This window comes from Myotis davidii, unplaced genomic scaffold, assembly GCF_000327345.1.
Source record: "Myotis davidii unplaced genomic scaffold, ASM32734v1 scaffold497, whole genome shotgun sequence".
NCBI lineage: Eukaryota > Metazoa > Chordata > Mammalia > Chiroptera > Vespertilionidae > Myotis > Myotis davidii.
In genome coordinates, this window is record NW_006288434.1 from 3,383,835 (window position 1) to 3,406,230 (window position 22,396).

Consider the following 22,396-nt stretch of genomic DNA (forward strand, 5'->3'; position numbering starts at 1 on the left):
ATACAGCGTAGGAAATACAGTCAATAATAGTGTAATAACTATATATGGTGCCAGGTGGGTACTGGAAATATCAGGGGGATCACTTTGTAAAATATATGATTGTCTAACCACTGAAATTAAAACAACATACTATTGAATGTAAACTGTAATTGAAAAAACTTTAAAAACAAAACAAAACCCTACCTAACTTAAAAAAAGAGAGAGAGAAAAAGAATTTCTTCTCCAATAAATGATGATGGGGCAAGTAGTTGAGGGGTTTTATTTTATTTGTGTGTTTACTTATTTAAATTAGACCCTTACTTGAAACCATTTCAATAAATTCTAGGCAATTTTTTAGTTACATTTAGTATTTAATCACACACACACACACACACACACACACACAAAATAGAAGAATACATACATGAATCTTTAATTTTCTCTTGAGTTTGGAAAGGGTTTGTTAAGCATAAAAACAAGAATTTATGAAAAAATAGATAACTGATCATTTTAAAGATTAAAAATGTGTAGGAATTTCAGGTTAAAGACATGAGAATGAAATTGCATTACAAACTCACACAAGACCTAACAAAAATGAATAAAAAATAGTGTGTGTATATCTGGAAAAATTATCAGCTGCACAGTGAAGGTGCACAACCACATATCATACAGTTTATCAGATAGTACCAAGCGAAGGAACAGAAGGTTCCTTACCCAAAGAAGTACAGGAGACAGAAGTAAAATCAACAAACTATGGAGCATTCTCACTAAAATCTCTCCAATATGGAGAGGAACCCAAAGACAGGTGCATAACAGCTGGGGAAAACCCTTTGAGATAAGTCATTTCCTCCACCATCACACTTTGGCACAGATGAGAAGAACTTGGGTCTTTCTAGTTTGAGAGGAAAGAGGAGAAGAAATGCAGAATGACCTCAACCAACTCTAGGTAACTCTTATTGGCTAAGAGTGAATCATTCTGTACTGAAGGGACATTGATTTAGCACATCGAAAGGTAACTTGCTTCAGTGACTAGCAGAGATGTCTAAGATAAGAGCCAGGAGCCTGCAGAATGGTCATGTTTTATGACCAAACACACAAGGAGAAACCAAAACTCAGGTGGAGCTCCTGAAGAGTGAAGAGGAGACTCTGTGTGGGCACCACTCCCGGGTGCCCTAGCAATCGGTGCCTTTCCCCATATTAATGGTGTTATAATGGAAAAGGTCACTCATAGGTAAAATAAGTGGCATTAGGAGCAGGGCAATATGTGCTGTGGGTGTCTCCACCTTGGGAAAAGATGTGCAGGAGAGTTCGCAAAGGGCACGCTATACTTTCGTGGACAAAGCCCAGAAGCACGGGGGATGGTAAGCCCACGTTATGAATGAAGAGGACCACCTTGAGCCTGGAAGATCTAGACTGTCTGAGACTCTGCAGACACACCGCCTCTCCAGCTGGCCCTGTGACAGATCAGGGTGAATAAGCAAGTTGGTGGTGAAGAGGTGTCACCTTGCCTCTCCTGCCTGGCATCGCCACTACGTGAAAATGTGCACTGCTATGTCCCCCAACCTCAGTCATATCCAGCAGATGCTCACCACACTTTGTTAAGCTGTTCGAAAAAGGGGTAGGGCTGCAAGAGACACAAAGCTTTCCAGGAGCTATAGCTGCTTAATTACAATGCTGGTGATGCTTGTATCAGATGACTTCAAACACACATCTATATAGATAAAAGGCTAATATGCAAAGTGTCCCTTGGGATTTCAACTGGGAGACCCGGAGTCCCATCGCACTCTATGATGTGCGCTAACCACCAGGGGGTGGCGCAGAACGAAGGAAGGCCCCAGCCAGCAGCCAGCAGTCAGGAAAGGGAGGCCCCAGACGGCAGCCAGAAGGCCTCCATTGGCCCTGATCACTGGCCAGGCCTAGGGACCCTACCCGTGCATGAATTTCGTGCACCGGGCCTCTAGTGGAAGTATAAAGAAAAGATAATATCAGTATTTGTACTTTTATATTACTTAACTCTCTATGTTAACCTCATCTTGCCTGCCTTGTCTCTGAGGAAAGCGACATTTTAAAAAATTACCCAGACTCCCCAACAAATGCTAGAATATGTCCCAATCAAAGTGTCCTGCAGAGTGCAATCAAATACAGTGAACAGACTGATTTCTTTCACAGCAAAAGGTCAATGGTGTGACAGTCAGCATAGCCAGTGGAGTTATTGGGGCAGTTGTTGGGACACTTTCTCTGCCCTCTTTGTTGTCCTGGGGGCTCTGGTCCAGCCAGAGAGGTTAGGCTGAGTGGAAGGAACTAGCACTAAATAACCTCAGTGGTGAAGAGGAATTTAGCAGGACTGAAAAGAAAACGGTGGATAAATGCGGTAAGACCCTTTAAAAGAGGGGGGACTGGGGAAGGGTTAGAGAGAAGACAGTTGAAAGCTTCAGATGAAGTTGCACGACAACTTTCCACTGCAAACTGTTAACAATGGCACCATCACTCACAGGCGCCCTTTTCTTTAACCCTAGTGATGAACGGGAGCAAGAATGGAGATGAGAGGTGACCAAGCAAGACGACTGTCCCCAGGAGAAACAGAGGCCCCAGTACTGACGGTCCAGTAGGGGAGGGGACAGACCTAACACCCAAAGGCACCCGTACACATGCAGGAAGAGGATGCCTTTGGCGAGTGAACTCAATAGGGGACAGTTAGCCAAGTCACTCACAGGCTCCACAAGGCCGAGCTGAGCTTTCCCACCCTGTCCCATCTGCAAACGTCCAGGCTCTAAGCTGGCCTAGAAAGGGCACGCCAACATGTCTCAGGTGGCGGAAATCAGTAAAGAAATAATTCAGTTTGACTAGATCATAACCAAAAAAAATTTTTTGAAAAGAACATGTCAAGCATGAACAAGTCAAAAAGTAATGGCCTAGCAATCGGGCCAAAAATACTACAGGAAATCAGACACATGATGAAAGCACATAGCATGCAAAAGAAAACAGAACTCACCCCTCCCTGAAAAAAAAGGAATAAAATTCCCAGATATTACGTTATACTATAAAACATAATAAGAATATGAATTCAATAAAACACAAGTGCAAAATTGATGGCACAATGGTAAAAGGGGAACTTGCAGGGCGAAGAAAAAGAGAAGACCAAACTGATACCTTATAGAGCAAATAATACCAAGGGAACTGAAAATGGAATTAGTTAATAACAAAGGGAAGGCTTGAGATAGTCACAGTGAATGCAGAAGGGAAATAGAAATTACAGTCATTAGAAATTAATAACCAGGGACCGACAAAAAAGAACAAGGATGGAGATAAGATAAATGTTCCAGAAGCAGAACAGCAAACAAAGAAAGAGAAACAATAGTCAAAGTTCTAGAGCAGCGGTTCTCAACCTGTGGGTCGCGGCCCCTTTGTCGGTCAAACGACCCTTTCACAGGGGTCGCCTAAGACCATCCTGCATATCAGATATTTACATGACGATTCATAACAGTAGCAACATTACAGTTATGAAGTAGCAACGACAATAATTTTATGGTTGGGTCACAACATGAGGAACTGTATTTAAAGGGCCAGAAGGTTGAGAACCACTGTTCTAGAAGCTTCTATATGGCAGGTTGAATATATTATCGAAACCCCATTAAAATGATAGTTAGAGATCAAATGACTGAGACAGGAGGAAGAGGCCTCTATCAAACCTATCAATTAAATAGGGGAGATGTAAATTAGAAGAGCAGCAACTGCCTCAGCAGAGTGGAGTAGGGTGAGGCTTAACTATACACAGAGGGCTACACTAGAAGAATGCCCCGAAGTACCATAGGATGTGAAAGTCTAAGGAACTGGAGGCAAGAGAATCTTGGAACGTGGGGAGTGGCCGAAACCAGGACTGGTTAAAAGTACATAAAAGAATAAATACCCCCAGATCTCTCCAGATCTCTTTTCCCATCTCAAACTACCAGGCACCTACATCCCAGCATGAATGGAAGGTTGAATCTCTGGTGACATGGAGCTCAAAAGGCAGGTGATTTGGAAGCACCAAGCACAGTAGGAGGAAAGGCAGAGCCCCTGACTGGAAATAGAGGGACTGTAAGGAAGCTTTCACTCTGCAGCCGTCCCTGGGAGTGCGCCTTGCAGTCCCCAGCAGCGGAGGAACCAACAAGGGCCCAGCTGCCTCTGAAGGCTGAAGCTGGGCCTCTCCCTGACCGCCCAGTCAATGACCGAATTCCTCTGAGGACACAAATTAAAAGATTCCTGAGGCTCTGAAAAAGCTTCCTTAGGCTACTGGGCAAGGGGGGGTGGGGGGGGGCTTCCCCATAATCTCCTCCTCTCTCCTGCACTCAGGGTCAGACTGGCCTCAGGGCCTGGGCCTCCTCCCCTTACCCACCCCACCCCTCCACACAGGAACCCCCTTAATAATATTCTTGCTTGTTTAATTCTATCTTAGTGACTGCTTCTTGGAAGATTTGAACTAACATATAATCTTATATATATTTTACCTAAACGAAGACAAAAATCTCGTTTTTAAATACTGGTTTCAGTTCTATGCACAGGAATCACTGCAAAATTCTATTCTACTGTGACCCCAATTTTGCTCTTCAAATATCCATAAAGGCAGTGATGAGCTGTCCTGTGCTGTCTGTGTGTGTGTGTGTGTTAGGGTGGGGTTTAAGGGAGTGAAGGTGAAGGTAGGAGAGGTAAAATCTGATGAAGAAATGTTGAGACAACATATCCACTGATACAAAGGAGATCTGAAAGTAACGATTTCCTGGAAAATATAAATGCTGAAACTTGGCCTCAAGTAGAAAGCCTGAATAGACAAAGGAAGTATGGAAGACATTGAAAGGTTAACCAAAAACCTTCACCAGGCCCTGGCAACCTTCAAGGAATAGATCATTCCAACACTGAATTATTTCAGAGACTAATAAGACATGGAAAGTTTCCCAACTCATTCTAATCAGTTAGCATAACATGGATATCAAAATACAACAAAGATAGCATTCACCCATTTAGACTTACAGACACACACACCCAGGAAACAAGAGACCAGCAATAATGACAGCATTTACAATAATAATATACCCATGATGACAATAATATGACAGCTAAAATTTATTGAGTGTTTACTATGTGCCACGGACTATTCTAAAGGTTACATACCTCAACCCAATGTTGGGAGGCAAGATCTCTTATGATTAATCTGTTTTATAGTGGAGAACCGGAGGCACAGAGAGATTAAATAATTAGCCCAGGTCACAGCACTAGTAAGCAGCAGGACTGAGATGAATATAGATATGAAATCTTCAAATAAGTTTTTATATCATAACACATGAGGCTTATCCCAGAAACACAAGACTGCTCAAAAAAGAATTATGAAATTTATTTATGGATCACTGCATTAAGAGGATAACCAAGAACCTACAGTACCATTATGCTTAACAATGAGACATTAAAACCCCTTTCTTTACAGACCTCCTCTGTCATCCCACTGTACAAAATTGTACTTGACATCCTGAGCAATGTAATAAAAGTAAAATTTCAGAAATCTAAATTCTGGAAAGGATAAAAAAATAATCATTATTTATAAATAACAATTATTTAATGGACAATTTGAGATTCAGTAAAAGAGAGGGGAAAGGAAGATGGATACATAGATAGGTCTTAGACTAGAGCAGTGATTTTCAACCAGTGTGCCACAAGAATTTTTAAACCATGCAATACCTGATTATTTAGTCAGGAGCACTGCCCCCTTTTCCTTTAGATTGTCAAATAAAAAATGACAGCATCGCCCTAGCCGGTTTGACTCAACGGATAGAGCATCAGCCTGCAGAACTAAGAGTCTCAGGTTTGATTCCGGTCAAGGGCACGTATCTTGGTTGCAGGCTCCTTCCTGGCTCTGGCCCTGGTCAGGGCTCGTGCAGGAGGCAACCAATCAATGTGTTTCTCTCATATCGATGTTTCTCTCTTTCTCTCCCTTCCTCTCTCTCTCAAAAATAATAAAAACCATATCCTTGAGTGAGAGTTAAAAAAAAAAAAGCATGATTTTTATGATAGTGAAAATTATGGCAACAACCTCTATGTAACAACCTAAATGGTAAGTTGATGATAGTAATTCCTCCAATTAAAATGTTTAGGGGAAAAAAAAACTTGTATTATAGAGTTAAGTTGGAAAAAAAGAAAAAAATATGCAATATGACCAGTTTAAAGATTGCCCTTCATTGGCACAGTGTTCTGTAGATTTCAGGGAGAAGGCCATTATCTGTACCTTAAACATGCTAGACTTCCTAATCAAACAACCCCTTACATTTACAGCTTTGAGAACATTTGGGTCGGGGGGGCCGGGGGGGCGGGGGAAGAGAGAAAGAGAGAGAATATAGCATGCATCACATGAAATCCTAATCAAAGAATGTATTTAAAATAACAAGTTCAACCTTCTACTGGAATTAAATATTTTTCCCCTTAATCAGTAGCCAAACGAAGTAAGCTGAATTTTCCTTCTCATGGCCTCACTCTTAGATCTTCAGGGAGCAAAAAAAAAAAATTATAGACCCAAAAGGTTAACCCTAAGAGGGAGATCGAAGAAAACAGCCTCGATATATCATAGACCAGATAGCAAGTTCCTGATTAATGCAGCAGGCTCTCATGCCACCAACACTTAAAAAATAAACTCCTAATTGTCCTATCTAGGACAATATTGTGCTTTTCGTGTTGTATCTCAGATTAGAAAAGCACCTCATGACTTCCATAAATTGTCAGTTTCCACAGATGTTACCATGAACACTGTAAGAAACATGCATAAGACAGAGAAAACAGAGATGTTTTAACCCACAGCTCTAGAGAAGTTTTCTAATACAAAGTTTAATTACACTTCCGCAGCAGCCGCCATTGAGGAGCAGCAGCCATGGCTCTGAGCTACGCCATGGCCAAGAGCTTACTTAACAAGGGCCACAGTGTGACCAAGATTGTGAGCACACACCGGCACAGCCATGCAGGCACCTCACCAAGCACACCAAGTTCAAGTTCATGCGGGGCATGATCCGAGAGGTGTATGGCTTTGCCCCTGTGAGTGGTCCCATGGAGCTGTTCAAGGTCTCTAAGGACAAGAGGGCCCTGCAATTCATCAAGAAAAGGGTGGGGAGCCCTAACCGGTTTGGCTCAGTGGATAGAGCATCAGCCTTCGGACTGAAGGGTCCTAGGTTCGATTCCGGTCAAGGGCATGTACCTTGGTTGCGGGTACATCCCAGTAGGAGATGTGCAGGAGGCAGCTGATCGATGTTTCTCTCTCATTGATGTTTCTAACTCTCTATCTCTCTCCCTTCCTCTCTATAAAAAGATCAATAAAATATATTTTTTTAAAAAAAGAAAAGGGTGGGGACACACATTTGTGCTGAGAGAGAGAGAGAGAGAGAGAGAGAGAGAGAGAGGATGAACAATGTCCTTGCGGCCATGAGGAAGGCAGCAGCCAAGAACTGAGCGCCGTCCCCTCTGTGTGTAATAAAACCTGTTCAGAAACTTGAGGGGGCGAGGGAGTAAGTAGAGAATCCTAGAGATTTATCTTTGAAAAAATGGCCCTGCTACTGAGATAAACAAGCAACGTGTTTCTTAACTGCTAATAATAGACCAAAATAAACAAATGAAGTGAATGGATGAAAGCCTGACCAAACCGGAGGAATGAAAAAAAATAGGGCAGGTCTTTTCAAATCAAAACAAAACAGAAAATTTGAAGACTCGCACTATTTTGTCTTATTTCGGACCTGCCTGCCTCCACTTTTCCCACAACTAATTACCTCAAGAATGAAAAGTAAAGGTGCATGTTTTTCTAAATTATGTTTTCCCCCCTAATTATATTGTTTAAGGCTCTCAGCCTCAGAAACTAGTAGTCTGTTTCATCTTTGTGGTCTCAGTGCCTGGCACGGTGCCCAGCTGCATGCCTGGCCTGGAGGCACTCGATAAATCACCCAGTGGAAGAGATGTGTGTAGTGACTGCTCCCTTGTTGTTGTTTGGGGGTATTCATCCTGAACTCAATACCATCAGTCAGCGTGGAGAAACGGGCTTCCCATCCCGTGCCTGAGTTTCCTGAACTTGTGGGTTCTGATTAGGGAACCTGAAGGCAGACCTGGGTCATTGCTTTCATTGGCAAAGGGTGGGGGCTCTGAATTAGGGACTGTCCCCAAACCCAATGACTTCTGCTGGGAGAACAGATCGTGGCTGGACCTTCTGCTAATAAACTCTTTTTTACTGATGCTGAACTCTCTAAAAAACCCTCAAAAGAGCTTTTAAGATATCAAAATACTATATACATTAAAAACAAACATAAAGCTCTCTTGAGATAGAAAATATAATTTGCATTAATGGAAAGAAATGCAATTCAGCCCTAGCTGGGTGGCTCAGTTGATTAGAGCATCATCCAGAAGTGCCAAGGTTGAGGGTTCGATCTCGGGTCAGGGCACATACAGGAATCAACCAATGAATGCGTAAATGGGTAACAATGAATCTCTCTCTCTCTCTCTCTCTCTCTCTCTCTCTCTCTCTCCCCCTCCTTTCTCTCTCAAATCAACTTTTTTAAATCCTAAAAAAAAGAAAGAAATGCAATTCAAAACAAGTTACCATTTTTACCCGACCAAATTGGCAAACTAAAAAAAGGATAATATGCATTGCTGAGGAAAGAACATGGACTCCTCCCACAGATACACTGTTGGTGGGACTGTTAATGAGAAGGCATATGGGTAGCAATTTGGAAATATGAAAAAATGTTTTTCAAAAGAACACACATTTAGATCAGTCATGTCTATTCAATGAAGTCAATTTCAAGGAAATAACTAAAAATGTGTGTGAAGATTTGGCCATGAGAATAATTTTTCAAATGTTGATTCTAACAGTAAAAAAAAAAAAAAAAAAAAAATGAGAGAAAAAAATCTAAATGTACAACAACAGGGACTGGTTAAACTGATTTGGACATTTCCATTCAATGTAAAACTATAGGACCATTAAAAATATTTACCATCATGAAAATCAGTGATCAAGATTGATTTAAAAATAAGTTACTAAACATTATTTAAATTACTATCTTATCTTTGTATACATTTGTATGTAATTGCATAGAAGAGAGTAAAAATATAGAGGCCAAAGTGTTAGCATTGTTAGCAGTGTTAACATCTCTGAGTGGTAGTTTTAGAGCAGGGGTCCTCAAACTTCGGCCCATGGGCCACATGCAAATACAAATATTGTATTTGTTCCCATTTTGTTTTTTTACTTCAAAATAAGATATGTGCAGTGGGCATAGGAATTTGTTCATAGTTTTTTTTTAAACTATAGTCCGGCCCTCCAATGGTCTGAGGGACAGTGAACTGGCCCCCTGTTTAAAAAGTTTGAGGACCCCTGTTTTAGAGTAACCATATTTCCTAATGTGTTTTCAATTAAGTCTGAATTAATTATCTTTCAATGGGCCTTTTAAATAACCTTAAAAATAAGGCTAAAATAAAGGAAAATGTTTTCATGAGTTAAGACCATAAAGGTAGATCTCAAACTTTCCACATTTGAAAACAACGAAAGTACTTACACACACCAGAGGAATATATTTGATATAAAAAAATGTAAAGCTCTAAATATTTTTTTAATCATGAAATCAAATGATAAACAAGAAGTTAGGAACATGATAGCCAGAATTTTGACACAAGGATTAATAATTGTAGGTGTGTAAAGAGCTCTCACAAATCAATCATAAAAATATCAGCATTCCAATTTTCTTAACTTTGAGTGAAAAATAAGAACAGGCCACAGCTATCCCACGTGGTGCGTTTGTACAGATGTTCGAAGGTGCCCTTTTCCCTGGGCAGAGGCCAGAGGGAGCAGAGCTGGAGCTCAGCCCCAAGGTCCCTTCGCCCAGGACACAGTGACACAGCCATATGTAGTAGCTCAGGCAAGAGCAAGTTCTTCAATAAAAAGAAATATAAACGGCCAATAAATATCATAGAAAATCCCTGACCTCATTAATTATCAAGCTGCAAAATAAAACAAAATATAGATGTTTGCCTTTCAAATTGACCAAAAAAAAATTATAACTGTCAGAAGAATACTAGTCAGTAAAATGATAACATTAAATGGAAAATGCAGAATGACATGAATCATGTGAAAAATGGGGGGGGGGTCATAATTTGTATACTCTTTTATAACCACATTGACATGTATGTACACATTAGAAACTGTATGAGAATATATCAATGTTAGGGTCCTGGAATTATGAGTGTTTTTTCTTCTACATGCTTTTCTCCAGTTTCCATTTTTACCTCAAGCGCATATATTTTCTTCGAAATTAGAAAAGAGCCTCCCCTAGATATGGCTCTTAAAAAGGAAAACATGCAAATGTAAAACTGTGTGACAAAACAGTCACAATAGAAGTCAGCCTGCTCTGTCACACTGAAAGCAGTGGGGATTCAGAAATGCTTCAACACAGCGATGTTACCAAATAATCCATCGACACAATAAAAATCTCAGAATCGTAAAAACATTGTCAATTTCTTCCATATTCCAGGAATAGTTGGTACAACAACAAAATCTGGTTAGTCCTGAAAGCTCTGAATAATACATTCAACTTGGTTCCTTGGCCACGCGTGGGTATGCTGCAGGAGAAAACTCAGCAACTTGTAATTAAATGTTTCCGGGGCACCGAACACATGGGTATTTCATTGTTTAGGGAGGATCAGGAAGATAGAGCAGGTGGGTCTTTTAAATGAGGAAAGAGAAGAGAATGAGGAAAGGAAAGAGAAGCCATGCTATCATGGCTACCCCAGTTCATTGCAACGTCAGGATACTAAAAGAGATCAGTGAATTGTGTACCAAAATTTGAGAGCACATGTGTGGTTTTGTGTGGCTGAATAGGGCACAAACCACAGTTGTTGGGTTGTTTACTAAAACTGACGGTACACACAGGATAAAAAGACAAAACATAGCCCTTCCCTCATCTTCTTCCACCAGCCCTATCAGGATCTGCGCCTTTATTTAGACTTCGAACATCCAAAGAATATAATCGTTTTTGAAAATGTCAGCTACAGTATTTGTGAGCTGGTGAATTCCTGCACAGTGAGAATTAAAGTGTGCAGGAGGGGGTGCCAGACGAGTGTGGGAGAGAGGGGGCAATTGCCAATTTCACTTTTGTGTCCACAACCAAAAGGCAGACCTAATGCTTCTCTGTTTCACAAACTGTATTAACTCCCGCAGCCAAACACTGCTCTGGTTTTGCTCACATTTACAAAGTTCATTTCCATTTCTTTTGAAACCTCCCTTTTTTAATTTTTTTTTCCCCCTGACATGATTTGGCAATGACAGGATCCCGTGAGGCCATTTTCTCCCTCCAAGTCACATCGTGTACTTTTTGTTCCCTGCTGTGGATGCTCCTTGGATGTGTTGATAAGCAAATCAACTCACATTTGCGACAAAGCCTCCATTAAAGACTGCCTGCAGGACATCCAGTGATGCAATCTCCTCCAGCTTAACTAACAGACTCCAGCCCGAGTCTGGCATGATCTATGTACCAGCTTGTAGAAGCAGGTTGATGAGTCACACACTTGGCCCTCCGGGGGAAAGCAAGCCTACACTATGGAAAAAATAAATTGTTGTTTAAAAAATAATAATAAAAACTCACCTTTGCCTACAACTACTTTTTGTTTTTACAGAAAGTCATATTCCAGGCTCTCCCTATGCCTCCAAAAGAGTAAACACCACATGGACCCACCACCGAGTCTCTCCCAGGAACATTTAGGTGGTATCTGGAAGGTAGCCTCCCTGCAGAGAATTTTCTCCAAGGGATGCTAGGCAGCCACATGGAGCCTCCTGGGGAGAAGAAACGGGGTTTCTCTCCTTACTCATGCCTCAGCTTCGAGTTATACAAAGGTGGGACCCTACCACACCTGTTTTGTGCTATACTGAAAAATAGTTGGGTTGGATAATTGGGCAAATCCGGAAAGACAAGGTTGTTGACATACAAACCAAACTAATCTGCAGGTGAGTGAGGCATAGTGCAGAAGGCACAGCGTGCCATGGCTGGGTCAGGAGGGAGGCAGGCAGGGACCACTGCAGGCACCAGACCCATTCCACCCGAAGCCAGCAGGCAGGCTTTCCCACTTTATTCAGGGTATGTGTGTGTTATTTTTAAATGTCTCCAGGGCAGAATGACTACTTTAAGAAACAACCTTTAGCCCTAGCCGGTTTGGCTCGGTGGATAAGAGTGTTGGCCCATGGACTGAAAGGTCCCAGGTTCAATGCCGGTCAAGGGCACATACCTCAGTTGCAGGCTTGATCCCTGGCCCTGTGGGGTGCATGCAGGAGGCAACTAATTGATGTGTCTCTCACATCAATGTTTCTCTCTGTGTGTCTCTCCCTTCCCTTCTGCCATGTCTTAAAATTAATGAAAAAATATCTTCAGGTGAGGATTAACCAAAAAAACAACAACAACAACAAAAAACCTTTACATTTTTCTCCTTATAATTTCTCTATGAAGAGCAAACTACTTTTAACCTACTGTGGTTTTATTCTTTATGTTTAATGCCTATAAGCATTCTAATAAATGTCATAAACCTTTCCTCCTGTCATTTTTCTATAATCCTTTCTAATAAGCTGGGCACTTGTTGTTTTACTGATTTTTCACTATCAAAAATAATGCTACAATTAATAGCCTGATTAATAAATAAATCCTTAAAACTGGAATTCAGGTGTCAACAGGTTGGCCCATTTCAAGCAGTTTTGCCAAATTGCTTTCCACAAAGTTTGTAATAATTTATGATCCTCCTAGAAATGTATTTTCTCCAAATCCAGTTTTGTTAATCGTGGCCGATTTGAGAGGGAAACTTGAAAGTTCCCTGCTCTATAATCTGTATTTCCTGGATGATTAATAAAGCTAAATATTCTTTCATATGTTTAGTAACCACTTTTATAGCTCTTATGAATTATCTACATGTATTATGTAACCATATGTCTATTGAGGCATTTGTCCTTTATAATGTTTTCAAAATGTGTGAGACATACATATTTTCACCAAGACTACAAAGTAGATAAAAAATCATGGTTTGCAGAGGTAGCATAAATATACTTAAGAGGTCTTGTAACCTATCAGAAGTCCTTCAAAAGGAGAGCTTCCCAGGGGCTCCAGTCTCTTTTGTCCTGGAACTGCAGAGAAAATCAAATTCAGAAACTTTCAAATCCTACACACAATAGGGTACCAGAGAAGATTTTCTTCCTGACCTAAATAAATGGCTACTGTGTGCTCTGACGTGAAATAATATATTGCTGTGTAACTGAAGTGACACTGCCGATGCTACTCGTATCTTTATATCATTTAACACCTTCTCTGAACACTTACTAAACTACTGGCTCGGCACTCTTGTCTGGCCGTGGGTGTCGCTAAATTAGGTTTTATTAAGAGGAGGAGAAGGAGAAGAAAAGTGGGGAGGGAGGAGGAGAAGAGGAGGAGGGAGGCAAGGAGGAGCAAGGGGAGAGGAAAGGGAGGAGGAGGGGGGTGAAGGGGGCGGGAGAAGCCAAGTTGTCCGTTTGCATAAGGTTCGGGCTTACTAAACGTCATTCCATGTTCCATCCGTTCTGCTACCGCCTCACTCTCACTCCATGAGCCTGCCTCCCATGGGCTTCCTGGACTCTCGCCAGGAGAGTTCTCCGAGTACCTGCCAGGCCGTTCTATGTGCTTTGCTTTTGTGCCCTTTATCTACCAACCCAGTGAGGCTGGGCAGGGATCCTCTGCGACAAGTAAAACCTTGATTTCACCACCATGCTGTCCTTCTGAAATCCATGTGGCCTCTGAAATCGTCCCACTGCCAGAAGCCTGTTTGTCATTTCGTCAGACCACCTTTTATTTTGGCAAAGGGGCGTGGGGGCATGTGGGCAGAAGCAGGCCCCACTGTGCCCTGCGCTCTCCTACCTTGCTAACATCCGTCCCTCTCTGTGGCAATACAGGAAAGAGGCAAAAGCTACCTGTGTTGCTTGCTTGTTTGAAAAGTTAGATCCAAGAAGTACAGAAATTATTTTATGGGCTCACGTAACTGAGGACTAAAAACACCGATTTGGGGTGAGCACGGGAAGGAAAGCCCACACTAACTCACATTAATCTGATCAGAATCTTAAACGGGTATTTCATATCCTCCTGTTCATATTTTACGGAGGAAATAGGCAATGTGTCCCCTGTTTTCAATCTCCCTCCAAAAAAGAAAACAGCATATTTTTTTCTAATTCGCCAGAACTTCCGATTTTCAACTCATCCTTACAGCGCCAACATGCAGCACAGAAGAGAGAATGTAAGGCACTTCTCTCAAGTCCAACGTTTACCTCTAATTCTGACACTTGGTTACTCACATGCCCGCCCGCTGGGACCTCCTAGATCTAGGGTTCTAGGCTTCAAGTTAGAAGCAGCTCCCCCGGAGGACAAACAGCCACATGCCACCGACCCACCCTAGAAGCCAGCCTGAGCGCGGTGACTCTCCTACCGCAGAAGCAGGGGCCACTCACCAGCGGCTAAGCCATTTCTTCCTGCTCCCTCTCTCCCTCTCCTTCCTCCAGTCTTCCCTTCCCTTCCACCTTCCCCTTTTCTAAAACCCCAATCTAAAGTCAGGGGCCTTTAAAAACAAAAGGCCCTGGCCCTGGAGGATTAGCTGTGCTTGTACATTCAGCGCTCATATGAAAGGCGGGCACCAAATTAGTAAGAAGCAACAAGAGAACCTTGGTTTCCTTCCCTGCTCTGAGGGTGTCTGCATTCACACTGGTAAGGGAAGCATTTCCTTAGAAGTGAAAGTGGAGTCAGCTCACTTGAAAAGTGCTCCCCACAAAGTTCATTGCCGTGTTCATTATAAAGTAAAATAAGTGATTGCTTTCCGGACCCCCTCCCATTCAAATGCACAATCTCCATAACCCAACTTACTGTCAAAATGTACACTGAAATCCCCTGAAATGAACCAGCTTTTCTAGTATTTTCCGTAGAACTCCAAAAATGTGTACTTGGTTGGTATTGTGTATGACACATCAAAATACATTGTTTTTAGAAATACGGCTCTAATCCTTAGTCACCAAAACACTTCTTAACCCTCTTACCAAGAAAATGGAGGGGGGGGGGGGGAATAGATCCCCAGAGACACTTTCTTGCTTCTATCCCATTTAACCCATTAGAGTTCAGTCCTTCTTACCATTAGCCATTAAATGACTTACATTAGAAAATGTAATTTCCTGGTAATGGGTGGATGGATGATGGATAGGTGGACAGACAGATAACTCGGCCGACCTATCTGAACCAAGGAGCTGGGACATCTCTAAAGCAGTGATTTTCGATCTTTTCCATCTCATGGCACACAAGCTAATTACTAAAATTCTGCAGTCCACCCAAAAATATATTTTTGCCAATTTGGCCAAAACAAATAGGTATCATTTTGACTCATTCATACCAGACAGCTACTGTGTTGGCTGTAGTCATTTTTTTGACAATCTAAGGCAGTGATGGCGAACCTACGACACGCGTGTCAGAGGTGACACGCGAACTCATTTTTTTGGTTGATTTTTCTTTGTTAAATGGCATTTAAATATATAAAATAAATATCAAAAATATAAATCTTTTTGATACTATGGTTGCAAATATCAAAAAAATTTCTGTATGTGACACGGCACCAGAGTTAAGTTAGGGTTTTTCAAAATACTGACACCCCAAGCTCAAAAGGTTCGCCATCACTGATCTAAGGGAAAGAAGGTCAGTGCCCCCTGACTTAAATAGCCATGTACTGCATGTTTTAAAATTTTTAGTGGCACACTGGTTGAAAATCCCTGCTCTAAAGGCAGGGCAGGTGCCGTGTAGGGTGAATCCGAATTCTGGGTGCTCAAATATGAAGAGTTGTGAAGCTGTCTGAGGGACTCCCAGGTACAAGCTGTCATTACTAAGCAACCCATTAGTCATCCTGAGCCAAAGCAAAAATTCCTATTCAGCCTGTTGCTGCTCGCTAAGGAATTTTTCCTGGACATGTTTGCCAAACCAATCACTACTCCATCGCAGCTTTTAATAATTGAGCAGGAATCCTTGAATACCTTTTGAAAGGGAAAAGAGTGCCCACAGCCCAAAGTGAGTGCCAAGCATCCAAGGTTAGACTTAGTTGACTTAAATTCGATAGGGCAACATCATCTGCTGCCATCATCTTCATTCCTGGCGTGGGTAATAAGGACAGGTTGCTGATCATGTAAATGCTGAGGTCACTGACCAACCGCCTAACATCAGATTCGCATGGACCCCTATGCATAGAAGCTGTGCATGTGTTCATCCCCACTAAGTAATACAGGAGGGAAGTCAGGAAAGTGTCATCAGCAAACAGACAAAAGAAAGGAAGGAAAGGAGGAAGACAATGTTGGTTCAAACTAGGAAGGAAGAGATTGAAAATACTATTGAACAAAATTATTCATTTTTCAACCAGATGTATGCCAAGCTATAGAGGAACCGAAGCATTTGCTTGAATTATCTAAGACTTTCTAAAAAGATTTAATAACCTAACATCAAAATAATAATTTTGTTTAAATTATCTATAGATTTCAAACAAATACTTATTGGGTATCGTTGTTGTTTAAATGTTTCTACGTATGTCTGACTTACCTGGCTACTTGTTTCAATTCTCCTTTTGACTCTGGGGAGTCTAGTAGAAATTGTTAGATATGGCTCCTCAGGGCCTCCTCTAGCACTTATTCTTAATCCTCCTTAAGTCACATGGCACAGGGCCCATTGGAGTGGCCTGATCTCCACAGTCAGTTTCAAAGAGGACCTAATTATAGACCAACAGAAGGCCTCCTACCATCTTATCAGGTCAATACTTAAAGCTACCATTAGCTCTAGAAATGAAACTGCAACCAACATCCCATGAAATCATTTCACCAGGGACCAACATCAGATCAGACATTGTTATCTTTGTCTTTGTATTATAAAGTAGAATCTAAATTCAATAAGAGGATTGTCCTGGCCTTCTAACTCCATTCCAGCTCCCTGGTGAGTGGGATCCAGCCTAAAATCTGAGTTTAGCTATGTGTCTAGCAGAGGCCCACCTGGGTGACATCACTCCAAATCAAGTCTCTAGCCGCTCTGGAAATACTGACCTGTCAAAGTGACCCCATGCTTCCAGAAGGGGCAGTTCACCAAGCAATGAAAGAAAATGACATTGAGAGAAGGCCTAAGAATTCATAAACCCAAGTTATTTTATCAGAAGCCACTCATCCAGAAACATCATAATAAATCTATAATAATAAAAGCATAATATGCTAATTAGACCGGACGTCCTTCCAGACAAAGCCAGGGCTGCGAGGGAAGCCCAGGTCCTGGGTGCTGGAGGAAAGCCCGAGGAAGGAAGGCCTACTCTTGCACGAATTTCCTGCATCGAGCCTCTAGTATAAAATAAAGCCACCAAGTTTTGTTTTACTTACACTTGAGAAATTGCATATAAATTGAATATACCATGTGAAGTAATGTTAAGTACTCACTGAAAGCATTATTTGGCTAACTACCCCAATCATAAAAGGTACCAGGACATTGTTTAAATGCAGATGCCCTGTTTCCTCTCTGGAGAATCTGATTCCACGGTTCTGGGGTAGGGCCTCAGTACTTGTAGTTTTACCAAGCGCCTCCGGTGATATTTTTGTAACGAGATGAATTTGGGAAGCAGTCATTTAAATTATTCCTACGGAGATTTCTATTATTGAGCACATAGGTAATTGTCTTCAATTTTAAAAAACTCATCCAGATTTTCATGTTGTTCTCTAGCATTTTCGTATTTTTCAGATCGGTTGACTGCCTGTATATTAGTTTACTGAAGATGAGAAACTAACCAAAGCACACTGTTTGCAAAGTCTCAGCTTCAAACAATGGGCAAGCCTGTGTTTTCTGATAGATACAAGTTGGCAGAAGTTGACTGTGGTCAAGAGGAAGGCATGAAAGGCAGACCTTATTTTTGTTGGAGGCGAATGTTAAAGGATTAAGATAGTCCCGGAAGAGTGATAAGTTAAACTAAGAGTTTTAGGGAAGCAGGACTGTCAGGGTAAACACCATTTGTACTTGGTCCCTCTTCTCCAGTTCTGATTCCCAGGGGTCTTCTGGAATGGCTTCATTTATTCGTCTCTAAATTAAGGAGCGTGCGGAATTTAATCTATTGAAAGGAAGAGAACACTAGACCCTAACCATTAAATTGAGGAAACTCTGGGAAACACAAAACTGACGTTATTAACCGATTATGTACTTCTTGACTGCCAGGACCATTTTTTTAAAAATATATTTTATTGATTTTTTACAGAGAGGAAGGGAGAGAGATAGTCAGAAACATAGATGAGAGAGAAACATCGATCAGCTGCCTCCTGCACATCCCCCACTGGGGATGTGCCCGCAACCCAGGTACATGCCCTTGACCGGAATCGAACCCGGGACCCCTCAGTCCGCAGGCCGATGCTCCATCCACTGAGCCAAACCGGCTTCGGCCCAGGACCATTTATAAATATAATTTTTTCCTCCTTTTCACTAGCAAGTAGAGAACTGATTGTGTTAGTTTACTTAATGAGACCATCGTCTCTCTACCTCTCTGCTTCACTCACACTGGTCCCCTTCCTGACGCTAGAACTTGCTATGCACTCTCCCAGCTCAGGGTCTGTGCACTTGCTCTTCCATCTGCCTCTACAAAACACTCGTATCCCAGGTATCTTCAGTGTTTCGTCCCTCAATTCCTTCAGGTCTCTGCTCAAAGGTCCTCTCATCAGAGATGCCATCCCTGACCACTTTCTATAAAACAGATCCCTATTATGATCAATTCCTCTGACCTGCTCTGCTTTCCTTCCTAGCACTTATCACCATCTAAGTCAGCGGTTCTCAACCTGTGGGTCGCGAACCCCTTTGGCGGTCGAAGGATCCTTTCACAGGGGTCGCCTAAGACCATCCTGCATATCAGATATTTACATTACGATTCATCACAGTAGCAACATCACAGTTATGAAGTAGCAACGAAAATAATTTTATGGTTGGGTCACAACATGAGGAACTGTATTTAAAGGGCCAGAAGGTTGAGAACCACTGATCTAAGTTATTATGTACTTCTTGATTGATTTACTGTTTGTTTTCCCGAACTAGGAATGCAAGCAGCACCAGGGTAAGGACTTTGTTCTATTCAATAGTGAATCTCAATGTTAGGATCAAAGCCTGGTATATAGTGCCACTTAAGACATATTGGTTGAATGAATGAGTGTGTATTTTTAGTGGCTTAAGAAAAGATCTGACTAATTCTTAATATTTGTGATCTTAAAAGACATTTTACATAGCCAAGTGGAAACAAACATATGCATTTATAAAACTAAAGAGTAAAAGTTTAATTTCAGAGTTTCACCCCATTATTTAAGAGGTTAGTCACATGAGATGTTTTCTGTTAGGTGTTTTCTGTTTCCTTTCTAGAATAATAGCCAGACTCCTTAAGAAAAAGCACACAAAATGACTAAAAGTAATTGTCCTGGACAAAAGTAGGGTGGATAAAGAGAAGGGGCTTGATATACCATGACCTGATAAATATACTGGTGTACTTTCTTTTAGTAACTTACCAGGTATTGCCTTATTTAAAGTTATGTCTGTTGAGTTCAACATCACTAATCATTGGGAAAATGCAAATTAAAACCACAATGAGGTATGACCTCACACCTGTCAGAATAGCTATCATTAATAAATCAACAAACAACAAGTGTTGGTAAGGGTGTGGAGAAAAGGGAATTCCTGCACTGTTGGTAGGATTGTGAATTGGTGCATCCACTATGGAAAAGAATACGGAGGTTCCCCCAAAAAAATTAAAAATAGAACTACCATATGCCCTTCAATTCCACTTCTGGTCCTTTATCAAAGAAACCCAAAACACAAATTTGAAAAGACATATGCACTTCCTATGTTTTTTGCAATGAAATATTATTCAGCCACAAAAAAAAGAATGAAATCTTGCCGTGTACAACAACATGGATGGACCTAGAGGGAATTATGCTAAGTAAAATAAGTCAGACAGAGAAAGACAAATACCAAACAATTTCACTTATATGTGGAATCTACAAAACAAAATAAACAAACAAAACAGAAACAGACTCATAGATACAGAGAACAAACAGATGGGAGGGAGTTTGGAGGATGGGTGAAAAAGGGAAGGGATTAAGATGTGCAAATTGCCAGTTATAAAAATAGTCATGGGGATATAAAGTAGAGCATGGAGAATATAGTCAGTAATATTGTAATAAGTATGTATGGTGTCAGGTGAGTACTAGACTTACTGGGGTGATCACTTTGTAAGTTACATAACTATCTGATCACTATGTTGTACACCTGAAACTAAAATATTGTATGTCAACTATAATTAAAAATTCAAAAAAAATTTTAAAATTATGTTTGTCCATGTCTCACTTTCTACTGTATAAGCTTCTTATGTATATGGCCCATCTTACACATCTTTTTTTTCTCCTATAATTTCTATCTGAATGTGTTGCAAATAGTAGATAATCAGAAAACACATTTATGTAATGAAAAATACCTATAGGTATCAAATTATATATGTGTGTGCGCGCATATATGCGCACACACACACACATACATACTCTCTGAATATATATATCTTATATATGGTAGTAAAATAAGTTTCTAAATTATCATTGCCTTGCTAGAACACACTTGTTTGTTGACAAAAGTGATAAATCTTCATAAAATTTAAGAAAGGGGAACAGAGAATTTTGAAATATGTCCCAAGACAAACTGTGCTAAAAAGACTTTGCTGTCAGGGGATTGTCAAGGGTGGGGGGAAAAATGAGACATATGTAATACCCTTTGTAATACTTTAAGCAATAAAACTAAAAAAAAAAAAAGGACTTTGCTTTAATTAGCGACAGCTTCATTGCAGGACATGAAAAGCAGGACCTTTCCATCTGAAAAGCCCACAGCTGTAAAAAAAAAAAATAAAAATGCTGCAACTACTTCAGTCTAGACGTGTCAACTGAAATGATCTTCGTGCGCTATCCAAACCGATACTCTGATAGGTTTATGGAAACATATCCTGTGTGTACTCCTTTAGGTTACTTTCAGAAAAGACAGACAGGCCTCCTAGGCAGATGTACCAACAGGAAGATGACAAAGACCAAGCTTCCAACCCTCCCTTGCCAGGAGGAAGACCCAGCAACAGCTCAAGGATTCTCCTTAAGAATCCACACCCCACCCCGCCTGACATCCACAACTGCAGAAGTTTCAGGTACATAACACCTGGACCCATGCCTGCCAGTCCTCCATTAGATTATGAATATTAAGAAAACTGGGCTATCGTTTGCAAAAAGGAACCAAAATTCATTTACTAATTTCCAGCATCTCTCTCAAGAGTCCGAGCAGAGTGAGGCAGGTGGGGGTCTAAAGGTGCTTCTCTTTGCAGTTGCGATTTTGTTTTTCCCACCCAGGATGCAAAGTTAACTCTTGGAAACCATAAATAGGTAAAAGATAAATAGATTTTCATTAAATGTGTACATTTGTAATCCTAGGTAGTTATTACTCTTAAAAATCAAATAATGCATGGTAGTGAAACCAGACCGCTAGCGTTTAGAACTTAATTTCAACACTAACTAAGGTGTCCTACGTGGTGCTAAGGGTAACAGGTGACAATAAATCCCACCCGTCTTCATTCCTAAGTCGTCCCAGTGGCGTTGTATCACAAAACTAAGCGGTGCAACCAGAAGTTAACTGTGTGATTTAATCAAGGAATTACATTAAGTCGTATCCGGTATTCCCTAGATTAGGAACCATTTCTGACACGAAGATCAAACCAAACCAAAAACCCTGCTGTCATCTCGGCATTTGGCTACTGACGTTTTCAAAATCGAGTGCGTAGTGATTTCTCAAAAGCCACAGAGAGAATTTGGGGTGAACGGGAGGGTACCCATACAATCATTTCCCTACCTATCCCCACCCCTCCGTGTAGGACGCACTAAACTTTTCGTTGGTAAAGTGGTACCAATACCTGGTAAATTTTTTTTAAGTATGGCAGCATGTGTTATTAGCTGTGCTTACTCTACCAATGGCTTTGCTTTGAAATGCCCTCCCCATCCCCTCCACCAAAGGCGTCCTGACGTGGGGGCGCGAGTGGGGGACAGACAAGTTGCAGGCGACCCATTCCCTCTGCGCCCTCCGAGTCCCTCCATCTGGGAAGGGTCCCAGGCCACTTCTCCAAGGAGAGGCGCCGGCGGCCCGCGGCCTGCCCTTCCCTGGAGGAGACACCCTTCGTCAGGTTTCCTTGGGGGAACCGGGCCAGCGGGGTGAAGCCACGATGGGAAGCGACAATGTGGCCACTGCGCACTTGCACTAAGATGCAGCCGGCGCCCAGCCCTGGACGGGCCCCAGCGGAGGGGGAAGGGAGCGTCGCCACCGAATCC

General features: G+C 41.5%; 1 protein-coding gene and 1 pseudogene across 4 annotated transcripts in view; one reads left to right on the forward strand and one right to left on the reverse strand.

Annotated features, from left to right (window-relative positions):
• GRHL2 (grainyhead like transcription factor 2) overlaps positions 1-22,396 on the reverse strand; it is a 116,855-nt gene that overhangs the window by 93,152 nt on the left and 1,307 nt on the right. The window lies entirely within an intron of this gene.
• On the forward strand, positions 6,869-7,479 carry LOC107182568 (annotated as a pseudogene).